Source organism: Papio anubis, chromosome 10, assembly GCF_008728515.1.
Source record: "Papio anubis isolate 15944 chromosome 10, Panubis1.0, whole genome shotgun sequence".
Taxonomy (NCBI): Eukaryota; Metazoa; Chordata; class Mammalia; order Primates; family Cercopithecidae; genus Papio; species Papio anubis.
The window spans coordinates 61653509-61678979 of record NC_044985.1 but is presented as its reverse complement, the minus strand read 5'-3'; the positions used below and the strand labels follow the sequence as shown (position 1 = coordinate 61678979).

At 37.2% G+C, this 25471-nt stretch overlaps 1 protein-coding gene and 1 pseudogene across 2 annotated transcripts in view; both read left to right on the top strand.

The window, feature by feature from the left end:
- The window catches only part of PDE11A (phosphodiesterase 11A), a 455368-nt gene that overhangs the window by 96684 nt on the left and 333213 nt on the right, over positions 1–25471 (top strand). The gene's annotated exons all lie outside the window — the stretch shown is intronic.
- On the top strand, positions 11096–11932 carry LOC101025204 (annotated as a pseudogene). The gene has a single exon (XR_635550.1). The product of XR_635550.1 is annotated as an ADP-ribosylation factor-like protein 3 pseudogene (transcript).

Below are 25471 nucleotides of genomic sequence, written 5' to 3'. Positions count from 1 at the left end.
AAGGTCACAGCCACTTTCACACCACCCTCATATCTCATTGAGAACCACTCACCTCTATTTAGAGGAGAATTACTCTTGAAATTCACTGACAACCCCACCTTTCATGTTCCAGGGCACAAGTAAGACTCTTCATTTCTCTGACAATAAAATGTTGGAAATATTCTCTTGACTCTTTATAATTCGAAATTTATAACCTTATTGGCCTTTTCCCCCACACCTCTCAATTTATTTCTGCTTTTTTCCATCATCCAAATCAATGTAGTTTAATATGTGCAACAGAGTGAAAAATCTACATGGAGTCAATTTTCTGCTTCAAAAGAATTTCTTTTAAAAAATCCAACCAATGTCTTCATAGAAAAACTAAATAAATCTGCATTGAACTGTGTAGATGTCAGAGATACTGAACCTGGGCTAAAACTTAAAACCCAAAATTGTATCAGTGAGAATAAACCCATCATTCTGAAAGCAGCTGTCCTCCAAAGGTCAGAATAAGTGGCATATTTTTACTAATTCTTATTTCTGTGTTACAGTTTGACTCCATTCACTGATCAAAAAAACTGAGAAATAAGTTTAATTTCTAACAATGCCACAGGTTGATGCAGTTAAAAAAGGAATTACAGTTAGACCAATAGTTACACAATACAGACAGTTGATTGGACATTTGTCGTAGGATATAAAAGCTAAAGCTATCAAATTAGATTTCTATTAACTCATCAGAGATAGAATTGGGAATATCAGGGTAGACTTGATTTATAATGCCTAAAATTTCTCCATATCTGGTATTCTTAACTCGTTGGTCCACCTTAAAGCAGTAGGTTTGAAACTTTTTTGACTGTGACCCATAGCCATGGCAGTCAGGGGAGGAGTTTCAAGAAGGAGGGCTATCACCACTGTCAACTGCTGTCGGAGAGTTACTAGTGATCGTCTGGGGATGTCCATTCACACTTGAGAAATAAAGCTGTAGGAGAGATCCAAGTCCCTGGATTCCATAGAATTGAGTCGCTGCATAGCAGGAAAATCCTACCTCTTTGTAGGTGTTCCATATTTCAACAAACATTGCTGTATAGACAAACCACCAAGGCCTTAGGCAACTCACAAGACAGCATCTATGCATCCTGAACCTTGAGTTGGCTATCTCATAGCAATACAAAAATAATTACCAACCATCTATGGCATATTTCATTTTCATTTTCTTTTTATATTGGTCACCCCCAACACAAAGTTCATAAAGTTCATAAAGTGAAGAAGTCACTAGTTTTATATGTCAACCTAAAATAACAACAGAGACAGACTTTCCAAAAGAGTTTATTCAGGAATAGCAAGGGATTGCAATCCTGCTGTGGTGAACCATGGACACATCCAGAGGGGCTGGGGAAAGGGGGAAGCTTTTACACATAAAAAGGAGAAATTAATGTAAGCCATTTTGAAACAAAGGCCATTGGTTACAGGGACTTGTTGCAGGGGTTGGCATTAGCTCATTGGTGGAGGTAGCTGTTTTTGGACAAATGTCCTTGTGCAAGAAGCTTATCTGGAATGCTGTGCTTTTGAGGAGTTCCTGGCATCATTTCTGTCATAGGCATACATGCAGCAAGTTCTTTTGATAAGTCCTGTTACAGGGATATGTGCATGAGGACTCTTTCTTCATGGCCTCCTGGCTCCATTTTCTTAGGGTTTGACACAAGTGACTCTATTTTGGTATTGAAAATTTCTACATATATATGTGGAGATTAGAACATATAAGGGTTAAGTGACTTGCTCAGGGCCCCACACTAGTTAATGGTTGTCCTGTCAGACTAGCAAGGCTCAAAAGTCCTCAGCAATTCTCCTGCCTAAAGCTGAAAGAATCCGTTTTAGGCAGTTTTTACAAAGCCATGAGCTTCATACTGCTACCTTAGCTGACTAAACTAATACTCAACTAAACTGAACTAAAATAACTGAGTAAAACACAGATCTGTCCTGAGTTGAAGAATGCCAAATAGAGACATTCTTTACTGGTCGGTCATCGAAAATCAGACCACATTTACATATATAACTAAAATAGTCACAAAACAACACTTATCCTTACTAAGTGCAATACACTGATTTTTTTTTAACTTTCTTTCGTTTACAAAAATATACTGTACAAGACTTAATTTCATAGCCCATTTGAACTTAGAGGTATCCTTGAGTATTCTGAGTCACAGCCACATATATTTAGTGGGCTGTCAGATCTTGCCTGCTGTGCCACGGAACTCCTAAGCTGCCTTCTCCACTCTGGCCCTATCTCATTAAGCTTTCCCCATCTCTCATCAGAGCTGTTATAATAGGCACACGTTCCCTTTTCTCAGAGTAGCAGATCCAAAGCTTTTCTTCCCCATGTAAGTGCCTACCAACCTCTACCCTAGTCCCATTCATTTGGTAACTGGCTCATTGGTTACAGAGAAGGGCATCTGGTAGGAGTCCTTACCTTTGAACTTACCGGTTGGGATGCTTGTCCTAACTTCTTAGACTGTGTCCCACTGATGTCCCTTCTTCTGTCTAGGGTCAACTCCTCCTCATATATATAGGACCTTTTGCCCATAGCTTTTTTTTCTTTCAGCTTTTTCTTCACCTCTAACTCATTCCCCCTTGCTAACCTCTCCCCTATCATAAAACATCCTTTTTGCAATTCTACCATTCTTTTCACATCTCTTTCTCTTTGCTTTCCTTGAAAGATAAAAATCTTGAGAGAGGATTTTACACCTGATGTGGCCATTCCATCCATTTTCATTTATTCTTTACTCTAGTTTAATTTGGCTTTCTCTCCACCACTTCACTGGATGCTTCACTGAGGTTGAGTATTACCTGTCAGACACATCCCAGGGTGTATTTTGAGTCATTAGCTCCTCTTGGTCTTAGAGCAGTAACTGAGACTCTTTGAAATCTCTCTGGCCTTCTCTCACTGTTCTTTTCCTGTCTCTCGGACCATTCTTTCTCAAACTCCTCTTTCCTGCATGCCCTTCAGTGTCAGGGTTCTTTATGTAATCCTCTTCTACAAATGGTCTGCATTTTTTAAGTGGTCTTTTTCCTTTTCATGACATTATCTACCACTTTTACCTTGACATTTCTAAATCTCTCTTTGTAGCTCTTCTCACCTATTATACAAACCTAGCTTGATGGATTTAGCTTTTATATCCTACTGCTGGTATCACTTTCATCTAAGTGAGGAAGACAAACAAGAAAGTGATACATATTACTTACTTTCTTATGAGACTCTATTGGTGTCTAGATGACTCTATTTCTAGTTCTTATTATGCCCAGAAGTCCACAATGGAAAGTCACTACTGGATTGTCACATTATGCCTTTTATAACTGCCTTTTTTTTTTCTTTGTGAATTACTTAGAGGTTGCTATTTTCTAGAATTTTCTTTTTGAATTGTCTAGGTATTCCCACCAGCTCTATAATACATTGAATGACTGGTATTATTGTCCCTTTTCTGCTATTATATTAATGGGCAGGAAGAGAAATACCCTGGTGACCTTACATAACGGGACTTATTATAAATATCAGCCTCCTCCTCCATCCTCTCTCTCTTCCTCTTCCTTCCCCCATCTCCTTCTCTCTGTCTAGACAGTGGATGACCAGTCAATAAAGGATGTCCCTATTTGGCATTCTTCAACTTGGAACAGCTCTATGTTTTAGTCAGTTATTTCAGTTTAGTTTAGTAGTAGTTTAGTCAGCTAAGGTAGCAGGATGACGTTCCATGGCTTTGTGAAAAGCTGCCTAAAACTGAAAGTATCTGTGAAAGTAGGATAATTGCTAGGGACTCTTGAGCCTTCCTAGCCTGACAGGACAGCCCATTAACTAGCTGTGGGGACCTGAGCAAGTCAGTTAGTCCTCATGAGTTCTAATATCCATATATGTAAACTACTGACTTCTCCTTCCTACTTCATGAGTAGTTTGTATGGGAGAAAATCAATATGAAAAGAAAAGGAAAAGTAAATATGCTGTAGGTGGCTGGTAACTATTTTTGTATTGCTATGAAATAGCCGGCTCAAGGTTCACATGCATAGCTGCTGTCTTGTGAGTTGCCTACGGCCTTGCTAATGGGTGGTTTTTCTATACAGCAATGTTTGTTGGAACATGAAGAGGTAGGGTTTACTTGTTATGCAGCTTCTTAATCCTATAGAATCCAGGGACTTGTATCTCTCTCACAGCTTTATTACTTAAGTGTGAATGGATATCCCCAGATGACTATTTTAATCAAACAATGGTAACTACATTTGCTTCAATAAATAATGATCCCCAGATATCAAGTTATCATGGTCATCCTTTTAATCTCTCTGAAGCAGTTGATGGTGCTGATAGCCCTCCTTCCTGGAACTCCTCCCCTGACTGCCATGACTCCATGCTGTAAGACTCTGGTCCACTGCCTGCCTCAGTCTTCCCCTGTTGTATCTCCCATGGTTCACTTCTTTTACCTTCTTTTATCTTGAAGTGGTGGTGTCTCCAAAGTTGCTGTCTTCTGCTTTCCCTTCTGTTCTACACTCTTTCCCTTGGGAGTCTCATTAGTGTACATGATTTCAGCTAACACTTTTATGCTAAACCTAGGTCACTAGACTTATTTGACTTTTGAAGCTCCAAGGCTCCACAGGTCATTTCTGTTTGGATCTTCTGCTGGCTTCTCAAATGCTACATACCCTGAATCAAACTCACTAACTTCCTCTGCTTGTGCCCTGAGTTTCATCATCCTCTTGAGTTTTCTGTGTTGGTCAGTTTTTCAACTACTTGGCTAGAGGCATTGGCATCATCCTTGATTCTGCCCCTCCCTCTAATCTCATGCCTATATGTAACTAATCAGATAGAGTCAAAGTCTATCGATGTGATCTAGAAATGACTCTTGGATCTATAAACTTTAAAAATGAGAGTTTATATTTCTACATTCTTCATTCTTGCTCTCTCTATGGACTACTATTGCTAGAATTATATTTTTACAGTCCTAATGCGAACGTGTCAGTTTAAATATTTGACAGCTCTCTATTGCTTCTAGCATAAAACCAAAACTTTTTAACATGGTGTTTGAATGGTTCAGGATTGAGTCTCAACTACTTCTCGAGTCTCTAGACAAATTGCACATATGTTTCAAGCTTGATTTACGTTGGAATTTTTGCCATTTATGGTACTCGAAATGCATATTCCCGGCTCATTATCTTTGCTTATTCAATTCCTTTAGTCCAGAATTCATTGAAAGTCACTAATGTTCATTAAAGTTCCCCATATAATACCGTTCAATAAATGTTTCTTGGATTGAAATGTCATTAATAACTTCCCTTCTGAGCATAAATGTGAAAGCAGAGGTCAATTTTTTTTCAACATTGTATGTCCAGTAATTAGCAGAATGCCAAATGCATAGTAGATATTCAAAAATAATTACTTGGAAATAAAATCTTTAGAATGACTAGTCTGCATGGTTATATGCGTTTTTAATGCCCATTTATTCCCTAGGAGATACAAAGTAGTGAAATATATAGTTAAAAACATAAAATCAGCATTCTTTACTATCCACTGGCATGATTTGTGGGGGAGAATAGCTACTTACAAGATTAGTACTGACATAATTAGTTGCAAACCCCTCTTTTAGTCACTAAGATTTGATTGTTGATAATAATGAACATTTATAGGGAGAGGCTTACTTACATTTTTTTCTTTACATAAAATTTTGCGCATATAGGAATCATAGGTTTCAGTATCATATATTACAGGGCACATCTCTGTTCCTTGATTTCTATTAGTACAGCTTCACAATATAGTGCCCATGAAACACTGAGTGTTTAAACCTATATCAACATTAACAGTGAAATTATGGGTATAATGCAAACACTGGATAGGTTTATTTTATTTTATTTTACTTTAAGTTCTGGGATACATGTGCAGAATGTGCAGGTTTGTTACATAGGTATACATGTGCCATGGTGGTTTGCTGCACCCATCAACCCATCATCTAGGTTTTAAGCCCGGCATGCATTAGGTATTTTCTCCTAATGCTATCCCTCCCCTTGCCTCTGAACTCCTGACAGGAACCAGTGTGCGATATTCCTCTCCCTGTGTCCCTGTGTTCTCACTGTTCAACTCCCACTTAGAGTGAGAACATGCAGTGTTTGGCTTTCTGTTCCTGTGTTAGTTTGCTGAGAATGATGGCTTCCAGCTTCATTCAGGTCCCTGCAAAGGACATGAACTCATTGTTTTTTATGGTTGCATAGTATTCCATGGTGTATATGTACCACATTTTCTTTATCCAGTCTATTGTTTATGGGGATTTGGGTTGGTTCCAAGTCTTTGCTATTGTTAATAGTGTTGCAATAAACATACAGGTGCATGTGTTCTTATAGTAGAATGATTTATAATCCTTTGGGCATATACCCAGTAATGGGATTGCTGGGTCAAATGATATTTCTGGTTCTAGATCTTTGAGGAATCACCATACTGTCTTACACAATGGTTGAACTAATTCACACTCCCACCAACAGTGTAAAAGTGTTCCTATTTCTCCACAGCCTCGCCAGCATCTGTTGTTTTCTGACTTTTAAATAACTGCCATTCTAACTGGTGTGAGATGGTATTTCATTGTGGTTTTGATTTGCATTTCGCTAGTAATGGTGAGCTTTTTTTCATATGTTTGTTGAGAGTTTTTAATAACGGAAAAATTGGTTCATCCTATAGGAATTTATTTGACTGCGTACGAGTATTTTCACCTGAATTGTTTGCTTTTTAAAATAGTTATTTAAGCTTCAGTTTATTTGGAATTGTATAGTTCTTTGTTACCTTCTCAACTAGTGAGCATCACTTAGGAGAGCATCAGAATTATAAATTTTCTTTAGTTTGCTATAGAAAAAACAATGTCTACCTTAGCATAATTTCTGTGATCTAGATAAAATAGGAATCAATACAAATCTACTAAAAAGGAGAAATATTTGTCTTTTTAACTGGCGTTGCCTGAACAAATTATTTTATTGCTTTGAGAACCACAGGGAAGACTAATTGGTGTTGACATAAAAATAAATATTTACATTGATAAACCTTGATTTATTAGGAGAAAAAATAATATCTTACAGTTTAGAGTCAGAATAAATACAGTCTGGTTTTTTTTTTTTTTTTTTTGTCTTTGTTACCTTGTTACCAAGGTGTAGGGGATAAATAAGAATTAGCACCTCATCTGAGAATCACCTAATCACCACTCTCCCAGTTGAGAGGGTATGAGAAAGTGATTAAAAGCATCGATATTGAAATCAATCAGATTGTGGCTTGAATTACAATTTATTATCTGTGTGACATTGGGCTAATTGCTGAATCTTGCTCAGACTCAATTTCTGCATTCATGAAATTGGTATTCATTTATTCATTTGTTTATTCAATTATTCAATAAAATAAGCAAAAATACATTTGTCATCATGGAATTTACATCCAATATGGAAATAATAACAGTACCTAGCTTCTACAGTTGTTGTGGGAATTAGCTGATAAATGCAGATAAACTGCTTAGCACAATGCCCAGCACTTAGTACATCTAGTAAATTAGAGAAAGTGACTAGTATAGTTTGACACACATATAGAAGAGGTGCTTGTGTGGGAATAGGTGCTTGTGTGGGAATGGGCCCTGGGGAGATAGTAGATTGGGGCCAGATTTTAGAGGCTGAGGTTTATTCAATACTTACTACTGTCAGTCTGTACTAGGTGCTTTAAGCTTGCAACAATTCTGTGAGGCAGATATTGGAAATTAACATTTATTCAATCATTCATTCAATCAAAAAACCTTTATTATAAACACAATCAGAAGTGACAAAGGAGGCTGGGCATGGTCACTCACACCTGTAATCCCAACACTTTGGGAGGCCGAGGTAGGTGGATCACCTGAGGACAGGAGTTCAAGAGCAGCCTACACAACATGGCAAAACCCTGTCTCTACTAAAACTATAAAAAATTAGTTGGGTTCGGTGGTACATGCTTGTAATCCCAACTACTTGGGAAGTTGAGGCAGGAGAATCTCTTGAACCCAGGAGGCAAAGGTTGCAGTGAGCCGAGATCATGCCACTGTACTCAAGGGTGGGCAACACAGGGAGAGTCAAAAAAAGAAAAGAAAAAAGAAATGACAAAGGAGACATTACTACCAACCCCATAGAAACACAAAAACCCTCAGAGACTATTACAAACATCTCTAGACACACAAACTAGAAACCTAGGAGAAATGGATAAATTCCTAGAAACATACAGGAATGAACCAGTAAACAAATGAAACCCTGAATAGACTGATAATGTGTTCCAAAATTGAACCAGTAATAAAAGCCTACCAACCAGAAAAAACCTTGAATTAGATGGATTCACAGCCAAATTCTACCAGATGTATAAAGAAGAGCTGGTACCAAAAACTATTCCAAAAAACTGAGAAGAAGGACTCCTTCGTAACTCATTCTATGAGGTCAGTGTCATTCTGTTACAAAAACCTTACAGAGACACAAGAAAAAAAAAAAAAAAACTTCAGGCATACATCCCTGATGAACATAAATACAAAAATTCTCAACAAAATACTAGCAAACTGAATCTAGCAGTATATCAAAAAGCTAATCCACTATGACCAAGTAGGCTTTATTTCTGGAATGCAAGGTTGGTTCAACGTGTGCACATCAATAAATGTGATTCATCACATCAGCAGAATTAAAAACAAAACCACCAGATCATCTTACAGACGCAGAAAAGGCTTCCAATAAAATTGAACATCCCTTCATGTTAAAAAAAAAAACACCTCTATAAACTAGGCATTGAAGGAACATACTTCAAAGTAATAAGAGCCATCTGTGACAAACCCACAGCCAACATCATACTAAATGAGCAAAAACTGGAAGTATTCCCCTTGAGAACTAGAACAAGACAGGAATGTCCACTCTCATTACTCCTATTCATCATAGTACTGGAAGTCTCAGCCAAAGCAATCAGACACAAGAAAGAAATAAAAGACATCCAAATAGGAAGAGAGGAAGTCAAACTATTTCTTTTCCCAGATGATACAATTTTATACCTAGAAAATCCCATACTCTCTGCTCCAGAGCTCCTAGGTCTGATAAACAACTTCAGCCAAGTTTCAGGATACAAATTCAATGTACAAAAATCAATAACATTTCTATACACCAGCAATGTCCAAACTGAGAGCCAAATCAAGAACACAAGGTCATTAACAATAGCCACACAGAAAATAAAACACCTAGGAATACAGCTGTCTAGGAAGGTAAAAGATCTCTGCAATGTGAATTTCAAAACTCTGCTGAAAAAAATCAGAAACAACAAATACAAATGGAAAAACATTCCATGCTTATGGATTGGAAGAATCAATCATTAAAATGGCTATACTGCTCAAAGCAGTTTACAGATTCAATGCTATTCCTATCAAACTACCAATTACATTTTTCACAGAATTAGAAAAAACTATTTTAAAATTCATATGGAACCAAAATGACCCCAAATAACCAAAGCAATACTAAGCAAAAAGAACAAAGCTGGAGGCATCACACTACCTGACTTCAGTCTATATGACAAGGCTACATAACCAAAACAGCATGGTACTGATACAAAGAGAGACAAATAAACCAATGGAACAGGTTAGAGAACCCAAAATTAAAGCCACACACCTACAACTATCTGATCTTTGACAAAGTTGTCAAGAACAGGCAATGGGGAAAGGACACTCTATTCAGTAAATGGTGCTGGAATAACTGGTTAACCATATGCAGAAGAATGAAACTGGACCCCTTCATTTCACCATATACAAAAATCAACTCAAGATGGATTAAAAAGTTAAATGTAAAACTTAAAACTATAAAACCCTAGAAAAAAACCTAGGAAATACTATTCTGGACATAGATCTTGACAAAGATTTTATGACCAAGACTCCAAAAGCAATTGCAACAGAAAAATTGACAAGTGGGAACTAATTACGGAGCTTCTCCACAGCAAAAGAAACTATCAACAGAGTAAACAGACAATCTACAGGATGGGAGAAAATATTTGCAAACTATGCATCTGACAAAGACCTAATTTGCAGAATCTTTAAGGAACTTAAACAAATTAGCAAGCAAAAAGCAAACAATACCATTAAAAAATGGGCAAAGTACATGAACAGACGCTTCTCAAAAGAAGATATACACATGGCCAGCAAGCATATGAAAAAAAGCTCAGCAACACTAATCATTAGAAATGCAAATCAAAACCACAATGTGATACCATCTCACACCACTCAGAATAGCTCCTATTAAAACATCAAAAAATAACGAGTGCTGGTGAGGTTGCAGAGAAAAAGGAACACTTATACACTGCTGGTGGGAATGTAAATTAGTTCAGCCATTAAGGAAAGCAGTTTGGAGATTTCTCAAAGAACTTAGAACTACCATTTGACCCTGCAACCCTATTACTGGGTATATACCCAAAGGAATAGAAATCATTTTACCATAAAGACACATACACATGCATGTTCATCTCAGCACTAGTCACAATAGCAAAGATACAGAATCAACTTAAATGTCCATGGGTGATGGACTGGATAAAGAAAATGTGGTTCATATACACCAGGAATACGATGCAGCCTTAAAAAAATGAGATTGTGTCGTTTGCAGCAACATGGATGGAGCTGGAATCTATTATCCTAAGCAAATTAACACAGGAACAGAAAACCAAATACCACATGTTCTCACTTTTAAGTAGAAGCTAAGCATTGAGAACACATGGACACAAGAAGGGAACAATAGGCACTAGAGCCTATTTGAGGGTGAAGGGTTGGAGAAAGGTGAAGATCAAAAAACTACCTATCAGGCAGTGTGCTCATTACCTGGGTGATGAAATAACCGGTACAACAAATCCCTGCGACATGCAATTTACCCATGTAACAAACCTGCGTATGTAGCCCCCTGAACCTAAAATAAAAGTTGGAAAGAAAAAATAATAGAGTTAAGTACTAAATACACAATCAACTAAATAGCTAAAAGTTTAATATGATTAACTCGGAGAAATAGATATGCCTATTATATATTTGGGGGATTGATGGATAGAAGGTAACGCTTCTTTTAAAAATAAATCTTAGTTGCCCTTGGTAACGGGGGAGGCAGAAGGAGGAGGAGGCGGAGGAGGAGGAGGAGGAGGGACTCCGCAGGAGGATGGGCTTGCTCTCAATTTTGCGCAAGTTGAAAAGTGCACCAGACCAGGAGGTGAGAATACTTCTCCTGGGCTTGGATAATGCTGGCAAGACCACTCTTCTGAAGCAGCTAGCATCTGAAGATATCAGCCACATCACACCTACACAGGGTTTCAACATCAAAAGTGTACAATCACAAGGTTTTAAACTGAATGTATGGGACATTGGTGGACAGAGGAAAATCAGACCATACTGGAGGAATTATTTTGAAAATACTGATATTCTTATATATGTAATCGACAGTGCAGACAGAAAAAGATTTGAAGAGACGGGTCAGGAACTAGCGGAATTATCGGAGGAAGAAAAACTAAGTTGTGTGCCAGTGCTCATCTTTGCTAATAAGCAGGATTTGCTCACAGCAGCTCCTGCCTCTGAAATTGCAGAAGGACTGAACCTGCATACCATCCGCGACCGAGTCTGGCAGATCCAGTCTTGCTCAGCTCTCACAGGAGAGGGCATTCAGGATGGCATGAACTGGGTCTGCAAAAATGTCAATGCAAAGAAGAAATAAAATCTAGACGAATGGAGACGCAGGAGCTGCGGGAGCCGAATTCGGTCCTGAAAAACACTAATTTGCTGCTTTCTGACCAAATGTTTTTTCCATCTGTGTACAGCTACAGCTGTTTGAAGAGAGGGAACAACACAGTTTAGAAAGAATCCCCATTCCAGCAGTAGATTTAACTGATCTCTGAGGTTCAGTATCATTTTTCAAATAAAGGAATTATATTATTTCCTCTGCATAAAAAATAAATAAATAAATAAATAAATAAATAAATAAATAAATAAATCTTGAGGTTGCACTGAGCTGAGATGGCGCCACTGCACTCCAACCTCTGTGACAGAGCAAGACCCTGTCTCAATAAAAAACCAACCAAACAAACAAAACAGAAATAAAATAAATCCCGTTGATTATTTGACTTTTTCAAGTTATTTGTGTGTATCACTTAGAAAATAATATAAATTAAATAATATACAGTAATTTTTAAAAACAGCCATTATTGAGGATCTTTTCTATACCAGGCATTGTGCTAGGCACTGGAGATAAGAAGATGGGTAAGACTCAGGGCCTCCCTTGCTGAATCCACTCACGATGACAGTTCAGTGAAGGGCATGCTGTGGTAGAGTAAAGCAGAGTACTTCCCCAGCACCTAACCCAGTCTGAAGGGGTGCAGCTGGATGGTGGAGGCCACTAGAAACATCTCAAGCTTGGGTTACAAAATGACTCCAGTTCTCAAGCAGCCACCCTGCCCCATCCTCAAGTTTTATTTGTGGCTTTCTAGATACTTTCTGGAAAGCTGCGCTATACTTGTGCTCTAGGATAAGAGCTATTTTCAGATATCATATTTCTGCAATTGGATTTCAAGAGAGAAGCAGAGAATAGGGAAAGAATGGGTTGGGTGTTTCTCTGGATCTGCTTTCTCACCTTGCAGATGGACCAAGGGAGAGTAGCACTTGGGTAGCTGAACTGTGGCTAGGTGCAGGCAAGGAGTGGGCCTATTCACTTCACTGGACTTGAGTTTATCTTTGTAAGTTGGGAAAATAACTTTTCCTTGGAGTCATTTTTCATATATTCAAAGGAATTATAGTAGAAGACTTTAAAGATCTGCTCCTGCTCTGATATCTCATAATTCTCCATGGAGGAGGGTAGGTCACCATATCGTAATGCTTATTTGGGGGTATGTGGAATGCAAAGTTACACTAGCACACACTCAGGTCTGTTTCTCGTTCAGGTTTCCTCTCGAATCTGTATAGAGCTCATCCTGAAGATACAGAAATATTGGTGTTTTGAGGGAATGAGTGAAGAAATTGTCTGAGGAGGAACTTTTATAAATTTAGTGGAAGATATTTAATCATTTGGAAGCAGTAGATTTTAGTTTCTTATTTTTCTGTCTCTGAAATAGTTAAAGGACATAGATAACAGAAAGCCTATTGACTGCCAGATTTTATTTAATTTTCCTACAGAAGGCACAGCGATCTGGAATAATTCCCACCATCCCAACTAGTTTCTCTATTTACTTTGTCTTAAAAATTCTTCTTGGCAACTTTTCTTTTGAAAATTAAAACTTTGATCTTTGGGAAGTAACAGTTCAGAATCTTTTTTTTTAAAAAAAATGGCATTTGGATACAGTATTAACCAAACTTCCAGTTCAAATCAGAAAATTTCTGAGATCTTTTTTGAGATTTTTTTTCATTAGCTTTTTATTATCTCCCCCTGTGTTTACTTGTGTTTGTTTTTATGAGTAAGGCACGCTTTAATTTGTCTAATAAATATGTTCCTGAAATAGGAGTCAAGCTGCATTTAAAATGTTGTTAGGATTTGTTGTTCAAATGGCCACTACTCTGAATTTATTTTGCAATGTAACTTATCTGGCCCTAATTTCATGTATGCTTGGATTTTGATTTATTTGGTTTGTCTAAAGCAAGGCACATCAGTTAACTATTGGATCTATTCCTGTTTATTACTCTCATAAAATCTAGAGCTATCACTTTAAATTTTTTAAATCCAGAATCTCATGTGATTAGCACTGTTCTTGTTAATAGCAATGTAGTTTTCCTTTATTTATAATATATTTATATCCATGATAGTTTACTATATAATTTCATTATATAAATAAATGGGCTTATTAAGTTTGAGTATTTTCATTTTACTGATTGTATAACTGTAAACTGTGACTAGGGATATTGATACATTTGTGGACATTTATGCACTGAAAATTATACAGGACATTGAATGTTGGGCTGAGAAACCTGGACTCTTCCTGCTGTTTGTAAGAGGAAGCATTTTACTCAGTTTGAGGGCAGCGTCCTGGAGGAATGATCAGGAAGGTTCTGAAAAGCCATCTTGATCACATATATGTCTCTTAGCATGAGATTCTCAATATTGTAATTACTGAAGCATTTGCTCTCTGGTATTGACATCTCCTTTACCACTGACTGTGGTTCTGCATCAGCTTGTGACCTGAAAGACCAACCAGTCAGGAGACAACATTAGGATGTGTATGGATCCATTTAAAGGGGTCATGTCTAGGGCAAGACTAGACTAGTATCAAATATGGGATGCTGGGCAGCCCAAGACAACTTTCAATAGTTTTGCTTAGGGCACACCTATTTTCTCTAAATAGCTATGTTGTACATGCAAAAGAGTTGTAATTAATGTGTTATATTAGATTCGTTTTCATGTGCTTCATTTTTTTTCTTCTTGATTTGGCAGCTTTTCTGTTTTAGACAATTATACATAAAAATGGAAAATCTCAAGTTCCCTTCTATGTAATTTGCTTTAGTTCTCTCATGGGGGCAGCCTGGGCATTTTTAGCAACCTGGGAGTAGTTCTCCTAAGTTTATTCTGAAGTATGTTTACATACAAGTTTGGCTATAAAAAAGTAGACATGAAATGACTCTAATGTTTTATAATGAAACTCAATTTCAAAAAATATTCATAATGAAAACCATTATTAATTCTACTATTTAGTTGAAATTTTTTTCATTCCCAGTGAGTTTCAAAATGGTACCTTTAGCTGCTTCTTTGATACACAATGGTATCAAAGTGGAACTATTTTCAAATTGTCTTCTGTCTTCTAGGTGGATGAAAAGGAGAACTTTGGTTCCCCATCTCTATTTCAATTAGAGTTTTAAAGTCCGCTTTAATTTATTTTTATATCTATTCTCTGATGACACTTTGAAACTCTAAAATAATGATGAAAAAGATAATGGAAACTCCAAGCGATGGGGAACTTTCCTAAGTTATCCAGGGATCAAAAAAATAATGACAGTGATTGCTCATCAACCCTGCCAGGAGGTGCTGGGCTAATTCTAAACCTTTAGTTATGTATCAATAAGCAAGTACATCACTGTGTAAGCTGGGGTTAATGCTTAGCTACTTAGGAAAAAAAGAGTGTGAATTCTATTGTTACTTTATTAAAAGAATAGTATAATTATTTATTCTAATCATAAACATTAACCAGTATTTCTAATACTGAAAATTTTGAAGGTGTTACAATTGGAGTAAAATTTAAAGAAATATAATATAGAATCTTCTCACCAATACTTAATAAACCTGTATCTCCTTGCATCCCTATCTAAATCCAACTCTACTTGATTTGAGTTTTGGATATCCAATTGATATATCAAATTTTAGGCCTCTTTGCAACCTATTTTCTCCAAAGCCTTTCCTATTCCAATAAAGGACCACACCATTCCCCCAATTGTTCAACCCTCAAATCTTTTTCTTATTACTCAAATTAATCAATTCATCAGCAAGTCCCTGTTGGCTTGAAATATATCCCAGTCTCTCCTTTCTCTCTGTTTATACAGTTACCATCCTGATCATGATCCAAGCCACCCTCATTTCTTGTCTGGACTACTGGTATAACCTCCTGTTGGGTCCTCCTGATTCCACTAGTGCTCCATAACCATGTATTCTCTTTACGGTAGCCAGAGAGATACTCTAAAACTGTAGATTAGATCATGGCCCTTTTATGCATTAAAAAACTGCCACGGGCACTTTTGGCACTGTATCCAAATTCTCAGCCCTGGCTTCCAAGGTCCTACATGATCTAGGTCTGTCTTCCTTTGAGACACCTTTCCGTCTTCTTTCCATCATGTTCAACACTCTCCAGCCATAGGGATTTTTTCTGTTCCTGACACATACCAAGCTCATTTCAGTCTTAAGGTTGTGACACGTCTTCATTCCTCTTCTTGGCTCTGGTTTCCAGATCAGCTGCTTCTTGTCACTTAATACCCCTTCCCTGGGAGATCTTTTCCAAGTTAGTCCCTTGACCTTCAAGTTACTCTTTTCTTATAGCAGCACGATTATCTCATTCATTTACTTGTTTATTGCCCATCTCTACCTCCTCCACTGTGATGTGTAAGCTACTAGAGAACAGCAACCTTATCTTCATGGGAATTTCTCATTCCCAATAATTAGCACAGTGCCTGGAATGTAATAGGGGCTCAATAAATTTTGTTCAATTATTCAATCTATTAATTCAGCATTTTTCTCCTTTTATTTCATAAATTTAAGGAGACAAATCTTTAGTTATTTTTCTCAGTTTCTTTCAGTTTGCTCTTACTATTATATCAATCTCTAACTCTGGAATTATGTGGAGAGGCAGGAAAAAATAGCACTTTCCTCTACTAAATCCATCTCTGAGAGTTGCTCAGTTTAAAGAATTATGTCCTTTCCTTAAGGTTTGATTCTGATGAAATTCACCTTGAAGTTTTAGCATTTCTCTTTTGATAGCCATTCTCTGCACTTCCTTCACTGTGCAGAAACCAAAAGAGGGAGATTAATTAATCCCAGTGTGCGCAAGAATGATATTCCATGATTGTCTCTTTAAGGTTACAAGGGTATAACTAACCCTCTCCGCCTTATCTTATTTCCATTTGTGGATATAGATTTGTTAGTCTGAATTTTCTTTCCACATCCAAAATAAAATATACTTGTTCGACAGTTAAATAAAACTGCACAAACACTTAAAGCAGAGATAAAATGCAAGTAGTTTCACAAAGGGCTTGCGCTATTCTTGGGATGACCTTGTGCTGCTCACAAACATCCCTCCGTCAAGGCCAGTTACCAAATCCTTCTACATCCTTGTATGTACTAAGGAGGAAAAAGCATGCTGCAATACTTTGTGTACTAGAGGATTCTATTTATTTTTTAAAATGCATTGAGGCTAGACACGGTGGCTCATGCCTGTAATTGCAGCACCTTGGGAGGCTGAGGCAGGTGGATCACCTGAGGTTAGGAGTTCGAGAGCAGTCTAGCCAACATGATAAAACCCCATGTCTACTAAAAATACAAAAATTAGCAGGGCCCGGTGGCGCACACCAGCTACTTGGGAGGCTGAAGCAGGAGAATCGCTTGAACTCGGGAGAGGAGGTTGCAGTGAGCCAAGTTTGTGCCACTGCACTCCAGCCTGGGCAACAGCGCGAGACTCTGTCTCAAAAAAAAAAAAAAAAAAAAAAAAAAGAGGCATTGGAAAAACAGAGGTAGAGGATAGAGGAATGTATAGGTAGGTTTTCAACAAACAGTTTTGGAATTATGGTTTTTTTTGTATTCTTTTTATCTTTGAAGGCTTTCTAGATTTTAAAACAATAACATGTATTGCTCTTGTTTATTATTCTTACTACTTTTCTAATCATAAAAAAGAATACTGTTTAAAAGAAAATTATTGTAACTAAAACCCAAAGGTGGTTGTGAGCAGCCAACCCTCTGGCACCTTTGTGTGTGACAAGAGAGGGCCTGCATCTCTTGTCTCTAATAACCTGGAGAATCACATAGCTCAATGGGCTCCGTTTTATTTTCTGGTTTGGAAAAGCTGGTTTCAGGTTCACAACTGGGTTTGAAGTGTAATTCTTTTCCAGACAAAAGTGGTTTAAAAATCACAATGTACTACATAATGGGATTTCTTTTCTTCCTGAGCAACATTACCCAGGGGAAGTTTTTTGTTTTGTTTTGTGTTGTTGTTTTTAGGATTTAAAAAATTACTTCCATTGAATTGATAATGTTTGGTTCCATGAAAAGAAACACTATTGAATTTAACAGTTCTAACCATGGAAGTTCTGAGACCATTGAAAATAAAGAATTAAAGTTTGCCATCTTCTTTATCCTTTTTTGTTGGGAGAAATAGCATATATTATATACAGTGCTGAGTTTTTAAGAAAGGCGGAAATATTTGTACATTTATGTTCTCTTGTGCTAGGAGAAGCCAGTGCAGTTGATGACATCATTTTAAGTACTTTGCTGCTGCAAGTCTGATCAATGGACCAGCCCCTTGTTAGAAATGCAGAATCTCAGGCCATTGCAGACCTACTGGCTGTTTAACCAGCTCCTCAGTGTCTCTTAGACACGTTAATTGGGAAGCACTGTCCTAGACTACTTTGGGAATTTCCAGGTCCTAACTGCTACACCTCTAGTTTCATTTATTGCCCTTTCTCCTTTTCATCTTTTATCACTCATGACCAATAACTTATGGAGAAGTCTGTAAAGCAGGACTTCTTAATCTGGGATCTGTGAACTCTCAGGGAATTGTGGGTGATTTGTGAACCCACTGAAATTCTACATAAAATTATGTATGTATATACATACTCAGCTTCCATGAAATTCTCAGGAAGCAAACAAACAAAAAAAGCCATTCCAGGCTATAAAAGCATAAATGCCACCATGCTTGTCATTAAAACATGGAATTGGATGACTCTTGTAGTTACAGAATTATTATTCCTACCCAGGAAAAATCTAAGATAAAACATCAATAAGCCTTTCCCATTGTTTTAATAAAAAGAATCAGATTGACTAGAGAATTGATCACAGAGACCAGTAATTTTTGGAAGCAGCTTTCTAATTCCCCAAAATTGAATTATACTCCACTGGTCCTGATGTGGTAGGTTAGGAAAATATTGCTTTTTTAGTACTCATAGGTCTTGCATGCTTTAGGGTAATTAAAGATAAATGTCTCCATAATGTGAGTTTTGTGCCTTTACTATCATTTTGATTATTTGATTCCCTATGACAGAGCTCCTCAACCCTGGCTACATATTAGATTCATCCCATCCCAGACCAATTGAATCAGATTCTCAGATCCCCTGGGGGTGGAGACCAGGTTTACTGGGTTTTATTTTGTTTTAACTCTCCCTGGGTAATTTTAAAGTGTAGCCACGTTAAGAACCATTTGCACAGAGCAATGTTTTTGATAAATTCCAGAATGGCCTAATTGGGGAATCGTGTGTCTTGCATTAATTAAGGGGCACTTGATTTTGTTCCGCCTGGGCAATGAAATCCCTTCTTCTGTTGAAATATCATTATATATGTGCACCACTGTGCTGTCTGTCTTCATTATGTCAAATGGAGGCTGATGTACAAAGAAGCTGTCCAAATCTGGAACTGACTTGAAGAAATCCAGCATTTCGTCTGCTGCTCTAATTACCAGTCCATCTCAGAAAACCTTTCTGATTTTTATATTACCAGTGACTTTTCAAATACAATAAACCTGAAAAGGACCTCTCTCTTGGGCTCTTTTATGGAGGATACTTGATATGCTCTAAGAATGATGGAAATGAGTAATTGTGCTATAACTAAAGAATTTAATTGTAAGTAACATTTTCCCCCCATTAGAAGTACTTGGCTGATAGTGGAGTTATAAAATGAACAGCCTCTGACATTTTACAAGGCTAAGTATACATAAAAATCTGTAGGATTGAGGATTTCAAAGGGAACAGGGAAGCATTATAGACCAGAACACATAAGAATCTGTAGGATTCAGGATTTCAAAGAGAACAGGAAAGAGCATTCTAGATGGGAAATAATTTACAGTCACTGGTATGCCTTTGACCAAGTAAAGGAAGTGAAATCCCATGATAAAGTTTCGATTTGTAAAGCTTTCCACTAAGACACATTCACAAATTGATGCACAATTACATATTCAAATTTTTCTATTTGGTACTTCAAGCATTTCTAGCATTATTCGATTTTGCAGGCAGTGCTCCGAAAAATAACCTTTGTTTGCGAACTATCCTTTTGCAAAGGAGATCTCTGGCAACCCGGGCACTTCTCACTCTTTTGGGAATTTCCATGGGAATTAGAAGGATTTGTGCTCACCTCAGGAATGAACTCACCAAGGGTTTATTTAATTACAATTTCCTCTAAGATGATGAGAATGCATTCCTGAGAATGATAAATTGACATCATTTTAGGAGTTGGGAAATGGGGAATGGAGTTATACAATAATTTAAATCTGATGAAGATATTTTTGAAGTAGCAGCTTGTACCCAACATTAATGAAAAAAATCGGAACTGATTATTTTTCTAGTATCTATGCTTTAGTCATAATGCTTTCTCAGTCTGGAGAAAATAAATTTTCAGAAAGATATAATGTAACTTGTATGATATTAACTTTTCTTAAAAACAGGATATTCACTTTTCTTTAAAATGTTATGATATTCACTTTTCTTTCCTTCTAGCTAAGGGATTTCTCAGTTTTTCCTTGTGAATATATTATAATCAAAGTGATTTTCTATTTGGAATGGAAGATGCATGCCGGTTATGTTTGTGCCTTTCATCTTTACATTGGCTTTTTTAATTGTAGGAACCTCACCAGGAAGCTCTGTGACAAAGTTGCCCTTCTTTCTAATGTGCTTCAGCATCATTCTTGGAAGTTTTCTTTTGGTTTGTTTTTTGTTTTTTGTTTTTTGTTTTTCTGATGGAGATTACAGTTTTGTGGCAGCTAGGCACTTGTCTGTTGTTTCGTATTATTCTGTCTTATAAAAGTTCTACACCTGAGTTCATGAGTTACCCGCCTATTTCATTTCAGTTGCTTTGATGGACTTTGCTTTTAATTTAAGCCAAACTAAAATACTCACAGACGTTTGGCGACGAATTTGGAATGTTTTCCCACTTTTTAGGAAGACAAATGACTGTTGAGTAGTGAAGTTTAATAATCATTTTAAATTAAGCCCACGTTTTGACTGTCTAAAATGTCTCAGGTTCTGTGTTAGGCATTCCAGGAAAAGCAGTACTTGCCTGTCAGGGAATCACATATGAGAGGGAAAATAGAAAACTAATAACTATAATATAGTGTAAGTGCAATGTACAGAGTGGGGGTGGACCACAGAAAGATGGCAGAGACCTCTGAGAGAGTTGGAAAGGGATGCAGGAAGGAAGAATGTAAGTTATTAATATCACCTGTTCAGTTACAAGTAACAGCAACCTCTTCAAGATAACAAGCCAAAAGAGAGAAAGAAAATAAAGAGGGATCAGTTTCCTGGAAGGATATGGATTTCTGACAGAAAAAGAATAAAAGAAAGAAAGCTGAACCAGGCCTCAGAAAGTACCTAAACTGCTGAGTTCTGAGCATCTAGGTATCAGAAACTAAAGGACAGTTCCTAGGGAGAGTTACTGTAGGATGAATTGACTCCAAATATTTTCTGTCCTTGCGTTGCCTCCCTCAAGGTTCCTAAGAGAAAGTCCAGTGTGGGCCACGTGCCTACTGCTTAGATAAGACAGGGGAGGCACTTTGATTTACAGTGCAATCAAAACTGTGTGCAATGAGGGAAGGGTAATTCCCAAAGAGAAATCAAGGTGCAATTACTGGAAGAAAGTGGAATGGATGCTATCAAGCAAAAATAATAGAAGTCTGTTCCGGGAAGGGATACTTAATCCTTGGAATGTAAGTAGGAGTCTCTTAGGTGGAAAGTGGAAAAATGGCCTTCTAAATAGAGGGCATGGAATAAACGAAGAGCCATAAAAGAGTCTACTTTGTCGTGTAACAGCAAGACATTTAGTATGGCGGGAACAAACTATACATGAGGAAGTTTGGGTGGCGAGAAGTGGCAGGAGGTGAGTTAAGAAAGATCTCCATATGGAAATACCTAATGTAATGTAAATGACAAGTTGATGGATGCAGCAAACCAACATGGCACATGTATACCTATGTAACAAACCTGCACGTGTGCACAGGTACCCTAGAACTTAAAGTATTAAAAAAAATTGCCCTTTTTTCCCCCTAAACAATCCTCTAAGAATGTTTGCAAAGAAAATAGCCTTGGAAGATAAAGATAATACTTCTCTCTGAGGAAAGGGCAAGTTTGTTTCTGCCAAGGACAATGAAGATAATATCTCCCTCTGGGGCTCACTGTCAGGTAAGCTTACTGCCTATTATAGAGTTGGGTTCTTCTATAACGCTCAGAATTCCTTCCCCATAGCACGGCCCATTGCATGAACAGGTGTCACATATCCCACTTGCATTGCCCTTTGGGATTGAGTCTCAGAAAACCTTCACAAATTCTGATACTCTGCTTACCACTATTACTCTAAGAAGTAAAGTTCTTTGTCTCTGACCCAGGAATCTCATGCCTTCTGTCACCATCCATAAAATTATGACAAGCTAACTAGATGATTTCAAGTGGAGTAGGATTTTAGATTCTTCACTGTCTTGGCAATAACAATACCTGAAAAATAATATAAACTATCTTTCTCAACATTTTGTGTCATTGAATTCCATTGATAAATTGTGGAAAGCACTTATTAAATTTAAGACATTCTCATATTCAGTGATCAAGAAGGTACTGTCATAATAAACTTCCACTAGAATCCAGCTATTAAAGCCTCATGTACTTAGCCAGGCAACTAAAATTGCCCAAAGTGAAATTTGTTGTTCAGTTAGATCATAGGGACACCTGGCTCCTTATAAATATCTTTCTGTTTTCCTTCACTATTGTACATACTTCTCATTTTATTTCTGTTCATACTTTTTTTTAAAGTAAAACTTGTTTACACTTAGCTCAGAGGAACATTTCTATCTAACATAGAAGATTCACAACAGGAAAGTTAAACAGACTTGAATTGGTAAAATATTAGTTGTGTTTGCATAGATTAATGTGTTAATTTTCTACATCACAGTTTCTTCATCTGTAAAAACAGAATGTTAATACCTACCCTACAGACTTAATAATTTTTGTAACAATAGAAGGACTAAGCATTATTAAGATTGTATTGAGATGGATGTCACAACTCCCCATATCGTTTTCTTCCCATTTCTCCCCATCCTGAAAATCTCTGCCCCTCATTCTCTCCTAGGCTAGACTAATTAATACTGAGGATAATAGCCTGGTCATGCCTACTTGGATATACCCTGCCCTGTGACTTCAGGGAGATTTTGCCATTTTTAGACCAGATACCAGACTTTGAGGATGAAGACTAAAGAATGGACAGAGATGGGCAGAACCCAGGTAGCAGAAGTTGAGAGAAATAACTAAGCAAAAGTGAGTTATAAAGGTAAAGAAGAAGGAGAGCTAAAACAAGAGGTAGGAAACTTGCTGGGGAACTCTAGCAATTGAGCTCTGGAGAGTCTGGAAAAGGTGCAAAAAAAATGGGGAGGAGAGAACAGAAAGTAGAAAAGTATTGTTAAGAGTTACTACTAGGATTCCCAAGATATGTCATTAAGAAATAAAACTGCTTTTGTAATTTGCAGTTAGTGTCAGAAGAAAGTGGTTGTTGAAATGTGATTCTTTGAATGCAATATTTTCCTAAGTTTGAATCACATAGCTCACATATCTACAGTATCAGTACTTACGTTTAAGTTATACACAAACTGTTATATCATGTTCTCAACGAAGAGTTTTATCTTTACTTTTCCTGCTATTCCAGAATTAATATGAAATGAGGAATATAAAATAAAAGAGACCTAGATTCCACTGTCAAAGGCAACTAAGATATTTATTCATATTTGCATCATGCCCTGTAAGAATGATAGTATAAAACCTCTCTATCAATGTGAAAGCTCTCATTGTCAATCTAAATTGTCTAGAGTCACTGTCAATCTAAAATGACTCTACTGTCTTTGAATAATGCAGACCTCCCAGTTACCCAACAGCTCCTTCCTTTGAGTGCTGTGATGAGGGTAGGTTAGGCCCTCAGTGGGAGTCATATTAATCAGGTCATTACAGATACAGGATCATTGTCATTAGATATTAATTAAGTACTCTATGGCAAGCACACTACATTATGCACATCATATGTTTTATCTCATTTATTTCTCACAACACATGATGTGAGAAGTATTATTATTATGATTACCTCCATTTTACAAAAGAGGAGAAGCAGGCTGAAGAAGCTCTGAACACATCTGGCTCAACAGGTCTGATTAATCCAGATGCCTACTCACCAGTATAAATGACAATCCCAGAATTTGTTTAGGATGACTGATTTTAGCTCTAGAATGGGCAGGAATGAATCTGAAATTTGGCATTCTTAAAGAGTACAGCAGCTTGTCAAATACTGTGTGTGTAGGATGGGCACTAGAATATTTCTCCTGTCTTTTTAAGATGTTTTGTATCAGTTTATATCTTGTGATTAAACATTTTAAATACAAAAAAAGAGAAAGTTCTCCATATTAAATGCAAAAGGATTAGGACTTTTGGTAATATATATAATCAAGTTTTATTATTACATTTTTTTTTAAGAGACAGGGTCTCAATCTGTCACCCAGGCTGGAATGCAATGTTGCAGTCATAGCTCACTGCAGCCTTGAACTCCTGGGCTCAAGTGATCCCCCCACCTCAGCCTCCCAAGTAGCTAGGACTACAGGCATATGCCACCACTTTTGGCTAATTTTTGAATTTTATTTTTTGTAGAGATAGTGTCTCACTGTGTTGCCCAGGCTGATTCTGAACTCCTGGACTCAAGCAATCCTCCTGCTTCAGCCTCCCAAAATGTTGAGATTATAGGCACAAGCCACTGCACTCAGCCTGTTATTAATTTTTTAAACAATTTAAATTAGTAGAAAATTAAGCAGAAAATTGACAAAGAAATTTAATTGATTAACATACATCAGAAAAAAGTTTAACTTTCGGAAGTGAAAGTTAATGAAAAATAAACAGATACTAGTTTCAACCTATCATTTTTCTATCTAGAGTTTGAGAGGGCCAGCTGGGATGGAGCTTTTATGTATTGTACATGAGAGTATAAACTAGAACAAGTGTTATTTTTCTAGAAAAGAATTCGACAGGTATATTAAGATTCTTAAAGTTTTCTTTTCTTCATCTCTGATCCAAAAATTCTACTTCTAAGGTTTTGCCTGGAGGCAATAATCATGGATGCAAACAGATACTAAGTTCCAAGTATCAGTGTTTTATAAAATCAAAAAAATTGGAAATTTTCTAGAAAATAGTAAGAGAATAAGTATCAAACTATAAATCCTAATTCAGACATTAAATCTTGTTTTCAAAGAATTTATAACAACACAAAAGGATTTTCATGTTACATATACGCACATGCGCATAGTATTATTTTGACTCTGTTAAAAAAAAAAAGTGGGGGAGCCAGGCGTGGTGGCTCAGTCCTGTAATCCCAGCACTTTGGGAGGCCGAGGCAGGTGGATCACGAGGTCAGGAGATCAAGAGCATCCTGGCTAACATGGTGAAACCCCGTCTCTACTAAAAATACAAAAAAAAAAAATTAGCCGGGCATGGTGGCGCGCGCCTGTAGTCCCAGCCACTCTGGAGGCTGAGGCAGGAGAATGGCGTGAAGCCAGGAGGCGAAGCTTGCAGTGAGCTGAGATCGCGCCACTGCATTCCAGCCTGGGTGACAGAGCAAGACTCTGTCTCAAAAAAAAAAAAAAGTCTTACACACATACAACATACAAGTACCTACCTACCTGCCTACCATCTATCATGATCTATGTACATATCTGAAGGAAACAAAATAAAATATTAAGAAAGGCTATCTCTGGATGGAGGGCTATCACTGAAGGGTGGGTGACTTTAACTTTCTTCTTCATGCTTTTCTG